Consider the following 8,438-nt stretch of genomic DNA (forward strand, 5'->3'; position numbering starts at 1 on the left):
GACTATTTGGCATGTGTTTGTTGATATATATTGATGACATAACAAAACAATTAAAGGTATGTAAGGTTGTGCAATGAGACTGATTCTGGACAGCTTGTGTCTAGAGTGTTCAATTGGCCATAACTTGAGCTATGTTGCTCCAATTGGTGCAAGGCCAATTGGAGGTAAAATTTAAGACCTTAAGCCACATTTTTTATGAGGGGATGCTGCCCAGAAGACCAACTTAAGATGACCTAAAATCTGCCCAAATCCGAGTAACCAAAAATCTAGACTTGGAAATTGACCATATGAACAGTGTTTGTTCATATGGCCATAACTCTGTCTAGAGAGGTCCAAATGACCTGATTTTTGTGGCCATGGAAAGCTTAGACAATGTATAACAACTTTCATGAAGAACAAAAACCCAAATTTTGACCATAACCTATTTGAATTTCTAGTCAAAATCACGATACTAAAACTGCTAGAACCAAATTTGCCCAGAAATTCTGGGCAATAACCAATCCGGCAAGCCTTAGTAAAAAAGGCATAACTTGGGCTAAAAAAGTCCAAATGGAGTGATTCAAAAAGGGAATTAAAGAAGACACATTAAGGAATAACTTTGATGAAGAGAGTTTAGCCAAATTTGCACTGTAGAAAGGTCCAATAGAATAGTAATCCTAAGTGACCAAAACTGAAAATTTGAAATAACTTCCACTGGACTTTGAATTGAATTTGGCAACCAATGCCAACACATATAACATCCAAAATGTGGTATGTTGCTGTAATTAGAATTAGCATACCTATTATTTAAAAAAAATTCAACATTTTTGCTTGAATAGTAAGGTGAATAGTAACCACTAAGCATCAAATACAAAGAATTACACCATTAACTTTGTTAACATGCCATAGTATGCCTAGTATGATTGGTTTGGATAGGTTGGTACACTAATAGGGTTCCGATTTGCAGTACTGCCTATGACTTTATGTCATTTCGTGATTTATGGTTTTAATGGCCAATTGTGATAAAATGGCTTTTGGCCTTTTTGATACACTTGATACACTAGGCATTATGCTCGTCTATTACTATGACTTGTTAGCCAGTCTGTTGCACACCTGGAGACACTCTGTGACCGATGGTGTGATGACCCGAGGTACTTGGTACCCAGTGTCTGTTTACCTATTTATCCAATCTAGTCGACTGATATAGGTTACTTGGGCAACTAAAATATGTCTTAATAAATTATTACCAATTAATGAACATAAAAAGTACTAAATTAATAATATTATTAATAATTACCAAAAATTTCAGTTTGCATAGTATATCAACATGATGTCTGCATATTTATTTATTTGATTTATTTTTACATTATATTAGCACTACTAAGCTATATTGCTTAGCGCGTCACTTTTTGCCACACGTAGGTACTGGAGACACAGATAGAGAGCCCAGCAGACCTCAGACTGGGTGAGAGTACAGATCTGCGTTGAGTCCCGAGTCACCTCCACTACAGTGCATTTTGATAGGACCACAAGGCTTCCTTTTGTATTTTGTATTTTGCATTTTGTAATAGACATTAGTTTCTGTCTTGTAAATGATAAACTCATGTACTTACAAACTGATGTAATTAGTTGTAAATTTTGTTTATAAATAAAATTTGGGTATTTCTTCATCAAAATTGAGCTTAAGTATGTGATGAATGAAATGTATGGAATTGAGTTTGAGAATATTGGGAATTAATGAAATTGTGTTGATGTTCATTGGAGTTGAGGATATAATATGTCTATTGGGAGTGTTTTTAACAGGTTTCGAAGAACTGTTTTCTCAATTTTTAGCCTGCACTCTGCCGGATATTCTGTAAAATTTTTCAAAATTTCAAATTAAATCAAAATTTCAACAAATGACATAGATGGTATGAGTTTCACTTAAAAGCCTTTTAATCAATAAATTAAGAATTGGAAATTGAAAAAAGATAAGATAAGATGCTTCGACACACTGTGTGACATGCCTTGCTCGGCTACACTGTAGACGGGTAAGGGGTGTCATAGATACTGATGGGCGAATTTTGGCTACTTTGCAAGTGAAGCCAATGCTAATTGAACAGATTAAAGCAGCAGCTCAGAATGATGACAGTTACTTGGAGTTAATGGAAGAGGCTCAGGATGGCAAGAAACCAGAATATTCAGTAAATAATGAAGGTGTGTTGCTATATCAGGGTAGAATGTGCATTCCTAATGATGTTGGATTGAAGCAGATCATCTTATAGGAATCACATGATTCACCATTTGCCATGCATCCTGGTGGGACTAAAATGTACAAAACCATAAAAGCGCACTACTGGTGGAGAGGGATGAAGAAAAATATTACAGAATTTGTAGCTAAATGCCTAACTTGTCAGCAAGTGAAGGTAGAACACTAGGTGCCAGCAGGATTGTTACAACTATTGCCTATTCCCGAGTGGAAATGGGAAAGGATTACCATGGATTTTGTGATGGGACTTCCTCGTACTCAAAAGAATCATGATGCAGTTTGGGTAATTATAGACAGGTTGACTAAGTCTGCACATTTTTTGCCAGTGAGGATGGATTATAGTCTGGACAGGTTGGCTAAGCTGTACATTAATGAAGCGGTGAGACTACATAGAGTGCCAGTATCTATTATATCTTATAGAAATCCGAGATTTACTTCTAGATTCTGGGGTAGCTTTCAAAAAGCCCTATGAACTAGATTGAATTTCAGCACAGCATTCCACTCACAAACAGATGGCCAATCTGAGAGAATAATTTTGATCTTGGAGGATATGCTTCGGGTTTGTGTTATTGAATTTGAAGAAAGTTAGGATATACACTTGCCTTTGATTGAATTTGCTTATAATAATAGCTATCAATCAAGCATTGGGATGCCTCCTTATGAAGCACCGTATGGCAAAAAATGTAGAACTCCCTTATGTTGGGATGCAATGAGCGAAAGAAAGTTGATTGGCCCAGAGATTGTACAACAAACTGAGGAGAAAATTAAAATCATTCGGGATAAACTAAAATCTGCATCTGACCAGCAGAAGTCCTATGTGAATTTGAAAAGATGGAACATTGAATATAATGTTGGTGATAAGGTGTTTTTGAAGGTTTCCCTTTAGAAAAAGATCATGAGATTTCGGAGAAAGGGAAAATTGAGTCCTCGCTTCATAGGACCATGTGAGATTCTGGACAGAGTGGGTCCATCGGCATATAGACTTGCCTTGCTTCCGGAGTCGGATAAGATACATAATGTGTTTCAAGTATCCATGCTTCAAAGGTATAGGTCATGTAACATCCCTATATGCATAACTATGTGTAATTTACTGTTCCGGTGACCGGTGTTGGTCCGGACAATTAAGGGGATTAGAATCACAATTAAGACACTTAGAAAAGCCTGAATGGAAATAAATAGTGAGTACCAGATAGTGAAGTATAAATAAGAAAAACAAAGCATAAAAGGTTAAATGAGCTGGGGGTCACAGCGATGGGTGACCTTATCGGGAAGTGACTGCGAGTCAGTACTAACTCCAATTTTGAATGGGAAAATGTGAAACCGCGGTCCTAAGGACTATTGCGAACCTAGTGGAAAAGAGAAAATCATAGAAAAGAGCTAATAAGTAGGTCAAATAATTAGGTCAGGACTCTGGAAGAAACGCTGAATTATTTACAAACCGGATCAAACCGTCGAGGGACAAATTGGTCAATTCACCCCTAGAGGTGACTCCTGACCTAACTGTCCAATAAAATTAGAGAACTAAAAATTTCAGAATAGAGAATTAAATTAAAGAATTATGGAAAAATAAAGGAAAAAGAAAAGTAAATGAAAATTGAATTATTACCTCACACTTGTGACATCACCCATGATGTCAAAAACAAAATTTCATTATTCTAATTTTTTACTAAGTCAAAAAGCTAAATAAATACATAAAAATTGAAAAAAAGAATTTGGTCTTCCTCTTCCCTCAATTGCCGTCCAACACTCCCACCCTCACTCTCTCTCTGTAAACTCCATGAAAGCTTGGTTTCAAGCTTTTCAAACCCCCAAAATTCCCATAAATTCCCCCATTATTTTTTATTAAACCTTGCTATTTCTACTTGTAAAGAAGATTGATCAAGAAAATTTGAAAGAAAGTGGAGAGAATTAGAAGATTGAAATCCAAAGTCAAGGTTAGTGTTCTAACTCTTCAATTCCTCTTTAACTTTATGTTTATTTATGTGAAATAAACTTAGAATTGATGAAAGAAATGAAACAAATCAAGCGTGTGGATTACATGTGGAATTCGGCCAACATATAAAGATTAGGGGTTGAGTGATTTGGGTGCAATTAAAGGTGCAACTAAGCTTAATTAAGTATGTAAACCATGTTTAGACACTTTAATTGCACTAATTGAAGGAGTTATTAAATTAGGGTTCTTGAGCCTCTTGAATTTGGGGGAAAAATTGGAGGAAATGGTCAATTGGTGCAATTGACCTTAATTGAGGTTAGAAATGGTCAATTGGGACCATTTGTGATGTGTTTGATTTGGTAGAAACTAAATGCAATTTGGACTGGAGTGGGGTCCCAATCTAGCAGTTTGACCTAGGTCCCTTTCAGGGACGAAAACTGAAATTTTACTGACCCAATTGGTGTGAGGCCAATTGGGAATGAAAATAAACACATAATGACACATTTTTCATTTAGAAACCATAATCAGAAAATGACATTAACATAGTGAACAATTAGGTCAAATCCGGATATTATGCATTGTCACTGTACCAAAATGACCAAATGAACAGTATTTGTTCATTTGGCCATAACTTGGGCTAGACAGGTCCAAATGACCTTATTTTTGTGGCATTGGAAAGGTATGATATAGTACTACAACTTTTATGAAGAACACCAACCCAAATTCTGCCCATAACCAAGTCATTTTGCCACCCAAAGTTAGTTGTTCAAAACTGCCAGAACCAATAAAGTGCCCAAAAATTCTGGATAACACCAATCCGGCTAGCCTTAGTTAAATGGCCATATCTTGGGCTACATAACTCCAAATGGAGTGATTCAAAAGGGAAATTAAAGCTAAGACAATAAGGATCAACGTTTATGAAGAACACTTAGCCAAATTCCCAAAGTAACTAGACCAATGGAATAGTAAATACAGGGCACCAAAAATGAAATTTTGAAATGTCACTTAGGGAGTTTAAATTTCAATTGGTAATCAATGGCAATAAAATTAGGACTCAAAATATGGTATGTGCGTGTAATGAGAATTGGTATACCTAATTAGTGTGGGAAAGTCAACATTTTGACCTAATGGTCAAATGAATAGTAACCACCATAATCAAGAACACAAAGAACTCAATTTATGGAATTATATAAGTAAAGTTTAAATGCAAATTTCAATTGCTAAAATTTTGGTTAAACATAATTTGAATAAATATTGAAACATCTTAATTGTGTGCTTCAGTGGAAAAAGGGCCTTCCAAGGAAAGGAATAGACAGGAGTGAAATAAGGAAAGACTAATTACTAGGTTTGTGCACAATAAATATTTTTCACTTCTTGTTTGATATTGGAACATTTATTTACGTATTTGTATTTAAATGGTGCTTACGAATCCTTTCAGAAAATTTGTGTTGCCTATTTTGTAAATGGAAAATTGAAATGAAAATTAATTAATATTTTATATGAAATGTTGAATAGTATGATTTTGAAATTGATTTTGATTCACACTTGGCATGGCAATACCACTATGTGCCTCCTTCGTTTATGGGATTGAGTTTGATCATTTTCCTCCCTCTCTGGCTTTCCAGTCTGAGGTGAGTTTGGATGAGTACTCATTAGCTAGCTAGCCACCTCCCTCATTGTTCTCAATTAGTGGGGTGAGTTTGTATTGTCGTGGTGTACAACACGACATAGTTTGGAAATTTTGTGTCATGGCTTAAGTTGTGTTATTGATTGGCAACACTGTGTTTATTAAATTGTTTGACCAAATTTGTGTTATATTGAGCTTTGAAAATTGTGAAATGAGATTTTGAAATATTTAAATTGTGATTTGTCAATGAATGTTTTATGTACCATATTTTAAATTTTTATTGTGCACCACTGAGTAAAATTTACTCAGCGATAGCTTTATTTTGCTATCGCAGATAGGGAATAGGACATAGCAACAGAGTGAGCTACTACAGTAATAGGGGAGCACAGTTTGAAGATTTTTGTACGGGTATATTATTTATACCCATTGTAATTTGGTTGATGTAAATATGGTATTGTTCATGTGTATATTTGTAGTTTGAGCAGTTGTATATTAAATGTGTAATCATACTTTTTTTTTTTAAGATTTTATGTCTGTAAATTAAACTTGTGAATGTAAATTAAATATTTAAAACACAATGTGCATGAATTTATGAAATGTTTTGAGATGACAAATTTTGATTTAGAATTGTAGATTTTGAATTGAATTGTTGCTATTGATGTTGGTTTGAGATATTTGGAGGTTAGGGTGTGATTGAAAAACCTTTGGAAGTGCTTTTTTATAGGTCTAAATTTTTTGTTTTTCTTAATTATAGCCGGCATTCTGTCAAAATTTCTATAAAATTTACGGAAAAATCCAAATGGTCAAAATTTTTACCTAGCACTTAAACTTCAAATAAAAGTTTTTAATTCCTACCAAAAGTGTTCGCCACCTTCAAAAGAAGTAAAATTGTTTTAAAAATCCCGTATAGTGTATTTAATGGGTTATCGGTAGGTGAAGTTCGGTAATTCATTAAGTATACTACGGGATCATGTTATGCATTACAGAGGGGTAAGGTGTGACATGTTTAGTGGTATCAGAGTATGGTTTTAAAATGAATTTTGACTATGCATGTGAATATTTCCTTTGATAAGTACAACTGCTCAAGTGTCCTAAAATGATACATATGACATATTTACATCATGAATATGCACTAACTGGAGTTAACGTCCTTGTATTTGTTATCAGGAAATGGAAAACTTCTGGAATCGGAATGGAAGAAGGAGATCATTCCGTAGAAGAATCTATTGAGGCTAAGGCACAAAGGGAAGCCCCAGCACTCCAAAATGTGAGTGGGTCAGCCACTCCAGCTCCTCCTCTAGCACCACAGTTTCCTGCTCAGTTTGCACAGCAGATGGCTGTGCTATTTCAATAAATGGCTGGGAATCTGCCAACACCAGCCTAGACATAAGCCCCTGCAGCACAACCACAACCCCCAGCTTGGCAGTATGAGAAATTAATGAAGTTTGGGGCTACCGAGTTTAAAGGAACTGTGGATCCATTAGAAGCTGAGCAATGGTTGGAGAGAATGGAAAGGGTGTTTAAGAAGTTACACTATACAGAAGAACTAAAGTTAGAGTACATTGTTTTTTTGTTACAAGGGGATGTTATGAATGGTGAAAAACCATCCCCCACAGTTTAGTTGAGCCTCCAGTCCTCACCTGGTTAGATTTTTTGAGGGAATTTCGGCAGAAGTGGGTCCCCAACACATATATGGACATAAAACTGTAAAAGTTTTTGAGTTTAGAGCAAGAGGATAAAATAGTAGCAGAGTACGAAAGAGACTTCTCTCAATTGAGTCAGTATGCAGGAAGCCTGCTTGCCACTCCTAGAGATAGATGTAAATGTTTTGAGGCCAGGTTAAGGCCTAGTTTGAGAATACAAGTTGTGGGGTTCCGACACCAGAATTTCTCAGAGCTAATATCACAAGCCCTGAAACTAAAAAGAATTGAGAATGAAGGAACAGTTAAAAAGGGTGCAGAAGAGAAAGAGAAAACTAGAAAGACTACTAATCAAGTTCTTGATATTGGGTCAGGAAAGAGAAAACACTTTGGAGGATTTAGCTCACGCGAATTGGGTAGACGTAGATCTTCTGGACAGAACCATACCAATCTGATTAGCAAACTTAGCAGACACCCAGAAATGCGCTGTCGGATCGACTTTGTGAAACTTGTGGTAAACCACATAGTGGGGTATGTTATAGAGCCATATGAGTATGTTTTAATTGTGGAGGGACTGGTCATTTTGCTAAGGATTGTATAAGTCCATGCCATTCTGGATCATTTACTACGTCAGAAGGATCAGCCCAAGTTTCCACCCCAGAGAGTTCATCATCAGTTAGTAGAGGCAGAGGCAAAGGTAGGGGTAGTACACCTGGAAGTCAGAGTATTGTCAATCAGCCAGAACAAGGTGATGCTCCAGTTAGGGTATATATTATACGGCAGAGGGAAGAAAATGAGACTTCTGACATTATTTCTAGTGCTTTCTTAATTTTTAACTAAGATATATATATATATTGTTTGACCCAGGGTTTGCACACTTTTATGTTAGTGGCATCATTACTTGCCTTCTTGCTGTCCCTTGTATAAAAATAAATTTTGATATGTTAGTGACTAGTCTTTTTGGAATTAGTTTTGAAAGAGTTTGCTAGCGAAAGACATATCCTATAATAC

This window comes from Hevea brasiliensis, chromosome 14 (genome assembly GCF_030052815.1).
Source record: "Hevea brasiliensis isolate MT/VB/25A 57/8 chromosome 14, ASM3005281v1, whole genome shotgun sequence".
Taxonomy (NCBI): domain Eukaryota; kingdom Viridiplantae; phylum Streptophyta; class Magnoliopsida; order Malpighiales; family Euphorbiaceae; genus Hevea; species Hevea brasiliensis.